The 16133-nt window shown below is 37.7% G+C and overlaps 1 long non-coding RNA gene across 1 annotated transcript in view; it reads right to left on the reverse strand.

The window, feature by feature from the left end:
- Window positions 1-2353: 2353 nt before the first annotated feature.
- LOC128913939 (uncharacterized) overlaps window positions 2354-16133 on the reverse strand; it is a 70858-nt gene continuing 57078 nt past the window's right edge. The window contains exons 3-4 of the long non-coding RNA XR_008468125.1: window positions 8131-8201; window positions 2354-2434 (exon numbers count right to left, since the gene is read on the reverse strand). This is a non-coding gene — a long non-coding RNA (uncharacterized LOC128913939). The remainder of the gene's footprint in view (window positions 2435-8130; window positions 8202-16133) is intronic.

A 16133-nucleotide genomic window follows, 5' to 3' on the forward strand; every position in this document is an offset into this window, starting at 1 on the left:
CTAGAAGGCCACTATAAGGTCTCCATGGAGCCTCCTCTTCTCCAGGCTGAATAACCCCAACTCTCTCAGCCTGTCCTCATAGCATAGGTGCTCCATCCCTCTGATCATTTTTGTGACCCTCTGATGGGCCTGCTCTGATAGGTCTGCGTCCTTCTTATGTTGGGGGCTCCGGAGCAGGACGCAGCACTCCAGGTGGGGTCTCAGGAGAACAGAGCAGAGGGGCAGAATCTCCCCCCTCAACCTGCTGGCCACTCTTCTTTTGATGCAGCCCAGGATGCAGCTGGCTTTCTGGGCTGCAAGCGCACATTGCCAGTTCATGATGAGCTGCTTATCGACCAGCACCCCCAGGTCCTTCTCCTCAGGGCTGCTCTCCAGCCATTCTCCAGCCAGCCTTTATTTGTGCTTAGGATTGTCCTGACCCAGGTGCAGGACCTTGCCACTTGGCCTTGCTGAACTTCATGAGGTTCACATGGGCCCACCACTCAAACCTGTCCAGGTCCCTCTGGATGGCATCCCTTCCCTCCAGCATGTCAACCACACCACACAGCTTGGTGTCGTCAGCAAACGTGCTGAGGGTGCACTCAATCCCACTGTCCATGTCACCAACAAAGATGTTAAACAGCACCAGTCCCAGTACTGACCCCTGAGGAACCCCACTCGTCACTGGTCGCCACTTGGACTTCGAGCCATTGACCACAACTCTTTGAGTGTGGCCATCCAGCCAATTCCTCCTCCACTGAGCAGTCCATCTGTCAAATCCATGTCTCTCCAATTTAGAGACCATGATGTTGTGAAGGATAGTTTCAAATGCTTTGCACAAGTCCAGATGACATCAGCTGCTCTTCCCTTATCCACCAATCGTGTAACACCGTTGTACAAGGCCACGAAATTTTTCAGGCACGATTTGCTCTTAGTGAAGCCATGTTGGCTGTCACCAATCACCTCCTTATTTACCATGTGCCTTAGCAGAGTTTCCAGGAGGATCTGCTCCATGATCTTGCTGTGCACAGAGGTGAGACTGACCAGCCTGCAGTTCTCTGGGCCTTCCTTTTTTTACTTTTTAAAAGTGGTGGTTATGTTTTTCCTTTTCCAGTCCACGGGAACTTCACTGGACTGCCATGACTTCTCAAATACAATGGAGAGTGGCCAGTTCCCTCAGGACCCACAGATGAGTCTCATCAGGTTCCATGGACTCGTGCACCTTCATGTTCCTTACATGGTCTCAAACCTGGTATTCTCCCAGTCCCTGCCTTTGCCTTCTGCAAGGTGGGCAGTGTGGTTAGAGCCCTTACTGGTGAAGACTGACACAAAAATGTCATTGAGCACCTCAGCCTTCTCCATATCCTGGGTGACCAGGTATTTTCATATAATTTTCTTCTCCTCCCGACAGCATCATTTCAAATGCACATAAAGACATTAATAATTCAAAGGAGAGCTTGTTTGAATATGATTAGAGAAAAGGATTTCAGCATGAGGCCAACAGATATAAAAGTGCAATTCAAATTTGGTCATAAAAATCCTTCAGGCTCAAGGAAATGAGAGGAGAAGCATTGCTCTGTAACAAGCACATGAAATTCTACCATAGCTGCTCAGCTCTGGCCTGCATGCCCACTCACAACACTTCACTAGCGGTTGTAAAGCACTACTGTGTTGAGCGTCTCTCCAATTACGCTCCCATCTAGCTGTCATTATAGCTCTCTACCTCTTCTCCCTTACCCTTAATAGCACAGACTATTGTAACAAGACCATTCTACCTGCTACTCTCACAGTTACTTACCAACTTAAACAGATTCTCTGCATACTCCAAGAGATAACCAGCTACATAGACCAAGACAAATTTTCCTCTGCTACCACGTAGCAATTATATATATTTAATAACACAAACCTTTAACAGCCACAGGTTTGAAAGGGAGTGTTTTGTGGGGAAACAAGGACTTTCACCATCACAATTTAGAAACAAAAACTGTGGCAAGGATATAAACTAAAGTCCAAACCCTCAGTGATTCACTTCTGTAAGTGTTTGGAATTTTGAATCAAAAAAGACATCAAAATTAAACAAAAGCATTTAAATGTTTGAAACATTAAAATAATCTACATGGTCTAATCATCACTATTTACTCTACCATCCTCTCACATTATGCAAATACTTACTAATTCCCTTGGCAGTATATATTTGGGACGCAGTACTGATTCATCAAAAGGTGTATCACAGATCAGAAGCAGGGTTACCGATACTAAGACACGCGAATTGCTTACAGCAGAAGAGGAAGTGCTTTGATCCAGCCAGAGAGCTCCAAAGCATTCTTCATGTGACACCACTGCCTCCTGCAAGTCTTTCCAATAATTGTACTTACTGCTGAAAACCAGGGAGGAGCTCCAAAGGGTAGGATCACTCCATGCAGATCTGAAGAGCCATGAAAGCATTCCACATTGACTAGAGGGGGACAAAGGATCAAGTCAGAATAGGCCTAATTGATACCCGTTATATTTCGGAACCTTTCTTTAAATAACAGCTAAATTGTAGAGCAGAGGGAAATGACACAGAACCGTTCAAGGATAGGGAACTAAAGAACCTATTTTCCAGTAATTAAGTGTTATCAGGAAGATGTTATTCTGACTAAATGTAGATCTTTCAAAGTTAATATGAGAAATTACAAGCAAAACAGGCTCAGTTTGTTTTGGGGTTTTTTGTTTGGTTTTTTTTTTATTATTAAAGGAAGGTAAAGAAAAGGCTCCAATCCAGGAGTCACATTTTCTTTAGTAAAGACTTAATTTTATTAATTATCTTATTCTGAACTCACTGAAGAAGTGTAGAGGCTGCTGTGAACTACATCCAACTAGATCAGAGTCAGAAAAGAGCAAAGGAAAAACTGCTAGCTGTCTAACAGATGGAGCGATTAACCACAGTGGGGGAATCCAGTAAAAGCAAGTGAGAATAAGTAGCAGGGAGCATGGCTTTCAAGGGCATTTAACAGGAAACGTGGCTTTTTTTGCCTTTTCTGTAATTCTAAATTGATATCTTATTCTAGTCCCTTTCTCCTGTGTGTTACTTCTTTTTATTTCTGTTATTTCAAATCCTTGCCTTACTGTTGCAAACCTGTAAAAAGCACTTATTTCTGAGATACAAGAAAATGGGAAAAACTCCCAGGTTTCTGGGCAAGGGTTCAAAATTATATTAAATATTTAATAAGAAGCCCTAAAAATTGAACTGGGTCCCATCTTGCTGTCAGTCAAGACCTTGATTTGTTGACCATCTGCTTATTTTCCTTGTCTCACTGTCATACATCTATCAAACAAAAAATAGGATCTTTTGAGGCACTGTCTATCTGCAACTCCTGCTAATTCCAGCCTAGATTTATGAAGATTAAATGTTTTGGACATCAGATAAAAATGTGTCCTAAAATGGATACCTGAGCAAATGTGAAGATTCCAAAATACAGTATTTCATATACATATTCTGGCAATAGAAGGGCATGGGCTTATGATCATTAAAATTATAAAAATTTATTATTTCTAATTTTTAAAAAATAGTATATAAACAATTGTCTACAGTACAACTCATCATGTATCTCAACATTTCTCAGCCAAGCAGAAAAATATTCAAAGACGTAAAAATTTCCCAAATACAGGCAGTCAGGTTCTTGAACTTTAATCAAAAGTTTAGCCTGATTTTAAAACCATTAGAAACTTCTGCAAAGGGGTATTTCATAGCAATATTTATGTTGCACAATTGTTTGGCTGACTATTTGAACACAATTTTGAAAATTTGGACACTGTCGTGCAACAGTCCACCGAAACAGACACTGTACTGGGAAGCAGAACACTTGGAATTCTATTTCTAGGTCTAGGCAAGACCTTAGATAAATCATTAATCTCTTTCCTTTCATGCTCATCATCTGTTTTGTCTACTACAATTGCAGTAATCATTTTCTGCAATGACAATGGACCTTCCAAACTGGCTAGAGTCTGTATTTTCTAGTTTGACATTAATTGTAGCAGTAGAACATGTATCGAATATTGATACAAATGCAAAAATATATAGCTGCCTGGCCATCAAAAAGTAATCTGAGGGTATGTAACATATTTAACGTACTCCATGGCAAGATTCATTTAGATGTGGCGTTAGGGGATATGGTGTAGTGGAGAACTTTGTAGAGTGGGGTTGATGGTTGGACTCCATAATCCCAAGCGTCTTTTCCAACCTAAATGGTTCTATGATTCAGTGACATAACCCTTTCTTAATATGTGCATACACACAATATACAACACATAATAATCTTATCTCTCATGGCATTTACATGCTCCACAGTACAAAGGGTTCCAAGTTTTCTGTAGGATAGCCTCTTCTTGATATGTCAGTTTTACTGTGTGAAAAGATGGAAATTACAGTCTGATATAAAAAGGATGCCTACTGAAAAGATAAAATATGCTTTATAAAAAAAAAAATCAGACTTATGTGAGCTTTATATATTAACTTCTAATTAGCCTTCAAAGCAACAACCAAAAGAAACATCTCAAGACAAAACTGAGACCATGATGTTGAACTGGTGAGAAAAGACAATGGTTCACTAGGTACAAGGAAAGGTTTTGTCAGCATCTGGTTCTCCTCTTATTAGATGTTGAAACAAAGTAGTCCAGAGATCTATCAAGAAGGGAATACCACAAATATAATCCAAATGTATAAAGGAAATTCCAAGGTTGGCAGATTATCAGTATATCTGAGAAATTGTCTCAGATGCAAAATCATCGCATAAAAGGAATATTGATCTTTGTATTAAAAAAAGACAATGCTTTTTAATTTGAGAAAGAACCCTCCAAATAACGGTACAGATGGCAGCGTGTAATACGCTGGCAGATACTATAAGGCTCTTTTTCTACTGCATGTAAGACTGGCCATCCTGCTGCCTGAAAGGAACCAATCAGAACAACTCGCAGAGCCTTTCGAAAACTCTTGGTGCTTGCCATCAATTTTTCTGAGGTTCCTCAGACCCAGGTACTTGTTTTCCAGGTACTGGATGCTTAATTAGGCCCATTGTGACACATTGTGGAGCGTATTTGTGAGTGACTCTAGGATTACATAACAAATATGCACATATTTTGCATGACATGAGGGAAAGTAAACACATTGGTTCTGTGAGACAGGCACATCAGCTTGAGTGGAAATGGGGAACAGAATCTTAACCAAGAGCTGAATACCACAGGTGTATCCCCAGTACAGCAGTAGAAAAGTAAAAATATCCACAATCTTTGATCACACCATATTGATAGAATTGAGTTTTCTGTGAAATTATATTCATGAAAGGGTACTACAATAAAAGGCAAAGTTAAAGAAGTTGTAAAGAGCAGGAGCTAGCTACAGCCTGCCTTTTTGAATATGCATCCCTCCTACTACAAGCTGGCAAGTGAACTTTTCTCCCAGTATGGTGTACCACATGCGCGTTTTTCCACTGCTGTGGTTTCCTGGAATAGCGCAGTATACAGTAAGATATGGGGCATTGGCAAAGGAAAATAGGAAAGAGGTCACATTCACAGGAATTCCAAAGCATTTTAAGTTTTGTTTAAAATGTTTTCAATCTATATTGATGGAACTAGTACTGCTAATGAGAGAAGGAAAAGGTAGCATACAATCCACTTATTTTTTAAATAAGCTTTCTTTACCACGGCACAAAGTATTCCCCTTTATCACAGCAGACAGCACAAGGATTTTGTCTTTTCAAATAGTGTTAGCAGGGAAACATAAGTTTAAGGAGCTGATCTAGCCTCCAGATGTAAGGTTTCCCCATTACTTAGCCAGTTTACTACTGAATCCTAATTTCCTAACATATATATGCTACTAAGATACTGTATAACATTTAATCACACATGACATTGGTAATACGTATTTGCAATAGCTACCCATTTCCTTTCTTTTTTATGAAAATGTCATTATTTTTCAATGGGAATAAAGATATATTATCACTGAAAAAAATAATGTAATCTGAGCAATCTAGATCTAAATGTACAATACTTAATAAACAGTGTTACAGCTGTCTACAATTTAGGCATTATATCAACTCAAACTTTTGTTTTCTGTACAATCATCATTTCTGCAAAGGAAACTGCAGCGAGAGAAGGTGGCTCCCTGAAGGATTTCCTCATATTTACAAAAAACTAGTATCTTTCTTTGAGGATAATATGAACAACACAAAAAGTTTGTTCAAAAGACATTTTGAAATTAAGTTGACATGAGTGTCTGGGAAACTGATGTCTTATCCACTGTCCATAACATATCGAGGATGTTAAATTAGCATAAAATGCCAGTTAAACTCATCTCGACTACATTCTATTTCAACATAGAAATACTGTGGTTACATATATTTTATAGCTTCCAGTTAGCATTATGAAGGCGATGAAGCATCCCAGTATGTAGTAAACATGTTGCAAAACAGTAAAACTAACAATGGCTGCCTGAGCAGCTAAGTTAGGACCAATAGGTTATGTGGATAATTGTACTTTAACAGGCTTCTATAAAGAGGTGGTACTTGTCATGAAATAAAGCAGGTGCTCACATTATCTAGCTCAGATTGTCCCAAAATATTCCTGATTAAATCAATTAGTTGGCTAAAACTGAAAGAATTTCAAGTTCTCCAACTTCCCTGCAGAGGGAGAAGCAGAGTACGGACACATAAACAGGAAAAAGGAACAAAACTGACAAAGAGGCTTAAGAGAACATCATAGGAGAAAAAGACTTTGTGCTTTGAAGGAACAGTAAGGAAGGAAAAAGAAGGAAGATCAGAGGAGTGCAGACCAGACGCAATGAAAGGAAGCTCATCTGTAGCAGACTGATCAGTGTCCACCTGAGAACTATATTGCCAACAACTGCATTATTTGAAGCCTTCTTTTCCATTACATCACCACACTGCTGCTATTAATGTATCCCCATTCCAACATTCAAAATACATTGAAAGCATTCTTAAAAGAAGTCAGTCAATAGGCACGTTACCAAAAAAAAAAAAAGGTTAGCTTATCCTAAAATAAGTTGTCAAGGATAAATACAGAACATCATAGATTCTAGAAGATGCTATAGACCATTTGGGTAATGGATTATAGAATCATTTTCGTTGGAAAAAAACTTTAAGATCAAGTCCAACTGTTAACCTAGCACTGCCAAGTTACCACTAAACCATGTCCCTCAGCACTACATCTACACATCTTTTAAATACCTCCAGGGAGGGTGGCTCAACCACTTCCCTGGGCAGCCTGTCCCAATCCTTGACAACCTTTTCAATGAAGAAGTTTTTCCTAATACCCAATCTAAATCTCCCCTGGCAAAACTTGAGGCCATTTCCTCTTGTCCTATCTCCTGTGACTTGGAAGAAGAGATCAACCGGCCCCTCGCTACAACCCCCTTTCAGGTAGTTATAGAGAGTGAATACTGAAGACAAAAGGAATTTTTAAACTAAACCACATTACAGTTAATCCCAAAGTACAAACACATTCATGTGTATTTCAGTGCTCGAGCAAATTCACCTTTTATTCTAAACATATTTTTTTAATGCAGCTATACACTACAATGCTTCATACAAAAAGGTATTCTAATGCAGAAGGGTTGAAAATCCTGTTTATTAGTTTACCTCTTCCATCAGCTTCTGTTTTGATAATCTGCAGAGACCCCTGTCAGGAATTCTAAGTCATAGTAAGGAATAGATAAATTTAGAAACAACCAATTATGCACTCCTGTAAAGAGAGGAACCTAAAACCAGTCAAGGTTATTTAGTAGATGGACTTTCAAAACCAAAGAGTACTTGGAGATGAAAGTAGATAGCTTAACATTCACTCAGCTGAAACATAAGAGACTAAAAGAAAACTAACTCTGCCAATTGAACATTTGAAGACAAAGAACACTGAAGCAAATTTGAGAGAACTAGAGTAATGATAACAGGAATTGAATATAGAACCTATGTTTGAATTAGCTCAAGGGTTTGCATCATCAGTTGCTGTTTAAAGTTTTTTCCACATTATTCTTTCAAGACAAAAGCTATGTCTTACCATCAATAATTAAAATACACAAATAACAAAAAAAATCTGATGATTGTTGTTTCCTGTTATATACATATTAAGAATCTATTACTATTCACCAAGCACACATACCATTGCCACCACGGAAGCCAGTTTTTCAGAACTCCGGTCAAACCATGTTAACTTGCAGCAGTACGCCAGCACTGTAAGAGAATAATGATGCAAAATGTTATATGTATAATGATGCAGAAGTTAGAACATACCAGAGAAGAGATTTAGCTTTAGTATTCATGCATGCCTCTGATCTTCTCCTTCCTCAACCCCTAATTTCTTAACCATGAAAAACCATTAATAGTGACCATCATTGGAATTTCTCTGTATGCATCAAGAAAATGCTAGAGCACAAATATACAATGTATTTTTATCCTATAGAACTTTACAACTCAAGGAACCTCCTTTACAAAGTTTCATCACATTTAAAGAACTGATGATAAAGTCACAGCAAAATGTTTGTGATAGAATCAGAAAAAAAAAAAGATTATTTGTGATATGATGTAATAAAGCACATTGCTCATGCTTAGGTGTAGCTGCAAACATCTTTAGTAACAGTATTTGTAAAGTAGACAAAAACAGAACTTCTAGAGCCATCATTTAAAAACCAAAAATCTTCGCAACTTCAGGAAGGAAGAAAAATTAATTACTCCATTTTCTGAAATACCAAAAATATTGAACCAGTCTAGTAGCTAGTGAGTTTAATTCTTCATTTCAGAATTTAGAACCACATAAAAAAGCATTTGGTATTTGCTGACTTTGAATAACTGAGATTTCTTTCTTCTGGAATCTGGGCAACAGACTCTATTCATGTGCTTTGTTCCCGATCCCCATTTTTGGCTGGCACAATTTAAATAGCACATTTCTCACTGACAAGTTCCTTCATACTGACAAGGAAGAAGGCTGCAGTTTTCCTTTTTATTTTTCAGGTCTCCTTATGCTTATTTAATGAAGCATAAATACGGATGGCACCTTCTTCCTTACATCAAATGAAAACACACAAAAATACATTCAGCTGCAGAAGCACCTGTTTTTTAATCAGTCTTTAAATAGTTCCCTTGGTTTTCATTATTATTATAGAGACTTATGCTTCCTTCACACACATGAACCACTCAATCTCTGAAACAATCTGTCCACATAAACTCATCACACTGATTTTAGAAAAAGTATAAGAAAAAACATATGCAGCACTCAGAACAAGAAAATTCCTTTCATGTATTAAAAACATAGAGATTCATATTGTTATGCTTTTACTTCTTTTCCACTTCTTATTAGATGAGTGCTCAATATTCATTTTTATATGTTGTTCTTTCCTCTTTAGCTATAATTATCTCTACGAATAGTCTGTCACCTAGTCCTGCACTTTACCTAAGCTCTTCCTGACAGATTTCTAATTCTATTGCCAGAGGATATGGGAAGAGTTCATTACCTTCTTCACAGAAATATTATGCATAGTATTTTACCAAAACACATTCCTGTTTACATATTTAAGTATCATTAGATGCTGCAAACTGGCTTATAATATTACCCTGCTCCTATTCCACCTCCTACTTGGCACATCATCCTCCTCTTTCAGCTCACTCTTACCTTTTCTATTGCTTTCTTAGTACTGGGGGGTTTTGTCTTTTTTTTTTTTAAAGTTCATCTACCCAAGCGTTCTGGAGGTGGAGAGAAAGTGGTATGTAGCTGGACTAACCAAGAAAAGACGTCTGCCAGCAACAAGCAAACACTGACATGCAGGTCCACACAAAATATCTCATTATAGAGGTTATTCATGTGTGGATAACATGACAAATTTCACTAACATTGACCAGGGAAACCTATTCCTATACTGACAACCAGAACAACTTTTTTTATTTTGTACAGCCCTAGTTGTTCGTGATCTCTAAAAGCATTATTGATCAGCTACTTACTTTCTGCTCTCCTTAAAATATTAAATGCACTCAAATTAAAGTATTAAAAACCCTCATAAAAGTATTAAGAGCCCTCAAATCTCTATGTACATTCAGATCCAGGACAAAAATTTTCACATTAACAGCATGCTTACATACCTACAAACACAGACTGCCAGGCACTAGCTCTACCTGTGCTCCAGATCATTCAGTTCAAGTCCCCTTCAAACCAGAAACTATATCGCAATCTTAGCATGATCCTGAGCCTGCCAGGTAGCAGCCAGAGCAGGCCTGTTCCACCAGGAGATAAGTCAGAAGGTAACGGTAACCACAGCACACACCAGGGCAGCAGTCTCACCAACAAAGGCCCAGTCCCCCAGCATCCAAGCAGGGTAGGGACGGCCAGAGCTTAAATGGAGTGCCCAGGTCAGGGAGCAGAGGGGGTGGGTGGAGGTCCCAGATGAGGCTGATCAGGGCAATTAAGGGCTACCATTATCCTTAGGCTCCTGACCTCTACCCGATTTTTCAGCTACAGTAGATTTGTAGGGCTAAATCAGAGTGTAGATGTGTAACTCTACACCAGTTTGTGGTAAATATCCATTTTATTAGAGAAGGTATGCATCATATTCTCTGAACATGTTTTTTATTCAGACTTATTTCTTTGTAGTACACTGTGATCCCTCTCTACTCTTTAAAAGGATTATAAATATAGTTATTAACCAAAGTGACTGATAGACATTATAGGTTTTTAAGGAGAAATATGCTGGAATTGCAACTTAAATTTACTTATTGCAGGACCTCCTTATACATTGGAGACCACACTTCATCACTTGCCATTACAGACTACAAAGAGTTTGGTATCTAAGCTTGTAAAACTGACATAATGATTCCTAAACAGGAAAAAAAACAAATTCTACAAGCTATAACTAATCATCTTAGAATGATTCACCCTCCGCAGAAAATTTGTACTTTCACATAAGTGAGAAAGTAATCTTAAGAAACATACATGTATACTTTTATTTGGGCATATCTGCAAGCATTACTATGTATATATGTGCATATGTAACATTTTGGCTTGTTTACCTGTGTAGCCGTATTGACAAAGACCTTTATCTGTTAGAAAGCTAGGTGGTGGCAATTGTGGAAATCAGTATGTGCATCTTATTTTACTTGTTCTTGGAATGCATCTTTTACAAGTTTATAAATCAAGACCATAGCAAACTTCAGCATTAAGTTGTGCAAGGAGCACTACACTATATTCGTGCAGTATGGAACTAGTTTCTTAGCATAAACTGTCTGTTTTTCAGTTCACACATTGATCCAACAAAAGGCTCCTATAAAAACTGTGTTATCATATCCAATTAAAGAAGTCAGTAACTTTAGTCTTGTTTGCCAGATTACAGCTGAAATAATACAATGAATATTGCATCTGTCTTGAGAAAAACATGAAGAACGGAAGCATGTCACCACCATTTAAAGGAGAAGGAGAAAATTAATTAAGCGCATACTTACTGTTTCAATGTGGAAGGACAGGAACATAGAGAAGTTTAAAATATTTATACATATTATATACACAAGCACACAAATAGGAATTTTAGATTCATGCCTCTCAGATTCATATTCTTGTTTTTTCAGCTTTTTTCCGTTGGAAGGATTAAAGAAGGGAGACAAGGGAAACTACAAAACTGATTCTTATCTGTTCAGTTTATACCAGAATAAAGGAAAATACAACTAAACCTTCTTTTTCATTGTTAACACATGCTCTTTTGTAAAAAAAGTTCTTAAAACTGTTTTATTTGTAGCACTACATGCTTTTTCTAGAGCTTATCAGAGACAAAAATTTTATGTATGGCAGAATAAGAAACTGCTGCTGTAATTATACTTTTTCATATCACCAACAGTTTAAATAAACGTTTGTTTAAAGAGTCCCATCATTTTCAGAAATATAGGCTGTACCACCGCTCGCACAAATAGAAAAGTGTTTAACTGGAAAAGCAAGTTCTGTGCTAAAAAAACCCAACCAAACAAACAAACAAAAACAATAAAAAAATCTCAAAATACCACACATCTACATTCCCACTGAAGTGAAAAGTGAATTTCATAAAAAATACAAAACTACATTAATCTCGTGTGACTCAAGCCATAATCCATGTCTGAAGGCATATCCGTATTTCAGCAGGCTTATGCTGTACTAAGTAGAAACATGAAGCTTCCAGTTTCAAGATTTAATAGTGAAATCTCTTATATTTAATAGTGAAATATATAGTGCATTTCTTTTGCAAAGTTAATAAAGACAAGTTATTAGGAGATACTGCTAAGCCACTGGCACAAACATCCTCTGCAAAAGACGATTTTTTCATCAGTTACTTCTATTTTTTACTATTCTGGCTTTGTTGATGTCCTTGACAGATTGATCTAATTCAGAGCAGGCAGCCATGTATATGGCTGCAGGAGAAAGGGAGCTCCTCCACAGCTGCAGGAAGAGAAGTATCTGTAACTGACATTGGTTATGTACCCAGAACATGAGTATAACAGAAATCTGCCACTAATGAACAGAAAGGGGAGTTTCTCCAATGAAATATTGATCTCGTGACTGACCAGCATCACTCCAATCAGTGAACTTCAGCTAAAACAAAGGGAAGAATTTTCTCTGGGAAGATAGCACTGGTACACTCCATGGGTGTTGTTACTGCCCAGGAGATTCTCTAATTTGAGTGAAAAGACATAATTTTAATCGATTTGATATATTTGCCCATCTATTCTAAACTTCAAAAAAACAGGAAGTCAATCCACTCATCAGGGTGCCACCTTTCTTTCTGAGCTCCCAAATCGCTATTTAAGTTATTCTCTTATTTTCTCTCTCCTCATAAAAGCAGTTTCATCCATGTGTGCAAGGAGCTCAGGATTCCATTTTTCCTAATAAACTCATCAGTGAACAGGGCTCTGCTCTTCTTTTTTGTTCTCATTTGCAGGTTGAAAAACAATTATCCCAGCAAGACTGTGAACTGAGAAGGCAAGGACAATCTCCTTAAACTGATGCTTCCATTCCCTTCTGTTCACAAGCCAAGCCTAAACTTCCTAAGGATGGCAGTTTATGTCTGCTTCCTGGTAATGTAAACAATTAATTAATCAAACATGATGGGTCGGCAAAATGCCAAGACAAAAAACAAAACAAAACAAAACAAAACCAACCAAACAAAAAAAACCAAAACACCACCACACCGCCAAAATATTTCAGCCTTCTACCCACTGCAGCAGAGGAAAATGTAATGACTAACCAGAGAAGAATCAGCACAGCACATCTACACCCTTGCACATTTGAAGAAAGCTCATTTTTCCTGCTTAGAGGAGAGCCAAATGCTCCTTTCACAGATAGTATCTTCAAGCAATCTCTTCAACTCTTCCATACAATATCCCTCTCTTTTCGGTTATGAAACCCTCCTTTGTAAATGTTAACTTTAAAATACTTTATTTTAACCCCCTGCACACAGAGTGCACAGGTTTAACATCCTTTCTGAATTGAAAACTACCACGTTGTACATGTTGTATCCACACCTATTTCTCCATTTTCCTTTTTGCATTTGTAGAATTTTCAGTCATAATTCACCATACACCTGAAGTTGTCAAGGCACTGGAATACTTTGCAGAAGCATGGAGTTCTGTCTTTTTTTTTTCTTTCCTCCTGGAAAATTGTTAACTATAAAAACATAGTTTACTAAACAGTAATTCAAAAGTATTTGCATGTTTTAATTTTGCCTCCTGGCCTGTGCTCCAATGCTTTCCTGTCAACCAGAATATTTACTTTTACTGCTGATGAATACTACTGAAGCAATTAAAGGCTATTATTTAAATCAATTGATGGTTAATATTCATATATAGTGTATGAGACTACATTGCTTTTAAAATTAAAATAGATTAAAAACAAACAAACAAACAAAAAAACCCCACCCAGGTGACTGTACTACTGATATGAAGCTAGCTTCAAAGGCTCTCAAAGTCTCAGACCTGATGGGTGAAAGGTTCATGTCAAGTGTTTCAGACACAGCTCTTTGTTCAGATAAGCATTTGCATATCAGGCATTTTTCTGAACTGTTTTAAGGAATAATATTCAAGATCATGCAGTATTGACCATGTGCACAGTGGTCCCAGCTTTGAGCAGTATGTTAGACTACATGACTTCCTGAAGTCTCTTCCCACATCAGGCTTTCTATGAGCCTATGAATTTGATTATAAAACTCACATTGACTTCAACGGGAGTAGGGTTAAACCAATACTAAATGTGTATTACCTGATGATTAAACTGTTAAGCATCTTCTAGCTCTCAATTGACATTAGTAAGAGCAACTGGTCACTTAGCACTTTTCAAAAGTGAATCACCTACCAATTCTCTTAAAAATAAGTTATTAAGTATTTGTTATCTAAAATACCGATCTCCATGTAAGTTCTTATCAAAATATACCTTGAAGTACTAGGATTTTGTGCATGTGCTATTTCCTATTTCTGGATTGAAATCATGTTTCTTGTCAGAAATATCTTGTCAGGTGTTTCTTGTGTCATTGCTATAGTTCAAAAAAATGAGAGCACACCTAAAAAGTCAGAAAAGAGATTATCAAAATATGCAGCTGAATTGTCTACAGGAGACAGCCTGTGCATGTCTTCCCCCCCTCACCCTTCCTTTACTTTTCTAGACCTGGATCTCTCATTCGGTAAAAATGTATCCAAGTAAAGTACTTCTTATCTTCCATTTTCCTCATATTCTCCCTCCTGCTCTATACCACATGATTATAATTTTCTATATGCAGGGAGATTTTTCAACTGGATCTCTGAGGCTGAGCTTTTGCCTTTCTACAAAGAGGATGATAAAATACAGAAAGAAAGGAGAGAAGATAAAGATCCAATGAATTCACATTGAGTGAACAGGCAAACAGGTACTGCTGAGCAGGAATTGCCCCTCCAAAAAGTCATATATTTTTTTGAATTAATTATACTTTTCAAAATATCTAAGTTCTAGTACTCTAAACAACAGTCAAGAGCATTTCATTTCAAAGAGAGGGGAACATAGCAACATTCACTGTGTAAGAATAACATAGATGAGAAAGCACATCTATGAATCATAGTAGAAAGCTAAATAACCCTGCAGCAGATTCTTCCAGCCAACCAGATACATAAAGGACAGAGTCTGAAGGATTTTTGCATTTACTCAAGCTAAAACATTCATGAGCCTGCAATATTAACAGAACACCACACTGATTCCCAGAGACAGAGCCCTGGTGCTGAGCCGGGACATTCCATTCCAAGCTGACACATTTCATTACAGCTTCATTGTATTTACAGATCGTTTTGGGGCACATTAAGGGCTCAATTACAAAGCTGATCAACTATCTGCTGGACAGTAATATATATTTTACATCTGTGCTTTGTGACAGAAGACGGATTTCGTACACTACGTGGCTTCTAAAGAGTTCCTATGAAGTGTGAAAGAAGAGTAAATTCTAGAAAACAGAGGAACATGTCGTGGGACAGATATCTTCTAAGCCTCAGCCATCAGAAAAGGAACTCTGAGTTCACAGCAGTAAACATACAAGAAAAAATATAAAGGACAGATCCCAAGAAGTCTTTTAGCCTGAAAATTCCACCTTTCATGTGGGGTCAATGTAAGTGAAAAATTAGCCCCAAGATGAAATTCCTCCTGCTGAAAGACAATAGAAAAATTAGGGCCTCTACCATACATGTAACAAGTAAAATTGTGCCATTTTATTCTTTTTCTATTCTCCTTCTCCCTCTAGTACTTAACCCAATCCGGAAATACTCATTAAACTAGTGTTAAGAAGAGTTATCCAACCTCGATGCCCACTGGGCAGAATGTTGTAAATCAAGTATATTGCTTCTCCAAATAAAAAAATATATGGAATAAAATAACCAGATGCATACCTCAGGCAAAAGCTCCCTAAAAGTTCTGGAAGAAGTGACGTAGCAAATCACTGACTCTCTCTGTGTCACAGCATTTACTCTAAAGTAATGCTACTTTTGGAGTAAATGAGTTAAGAGACATCTCTGTCTTCATACAAAGAGTGTGTTACACGACGACTACAGGTATCCCTGGGGAGCCTACAGAGAGAACAGTAGGCATTGCTCAATTATATTTTTATTGCAAGTGGAGCCTGGCTGCACAAAAAAGCTGCTCCACAACAT

Source organism: Rissa tridactyla, chromosome 8 (genome assembly GCF_028500815.1).
Source record: "Rissa tridactyla isolate bRisTri1 chromosome 8, bRisTri1.patW.cur.20221130, whole genome shotgun sequence".
In the NCBI taxonomy this organism is placed as follows: Eukaryota; Metazoa; Chordata; class Aves; order Charadriiformes; family Laridae; genus Rissa; species Rissa tridactyla.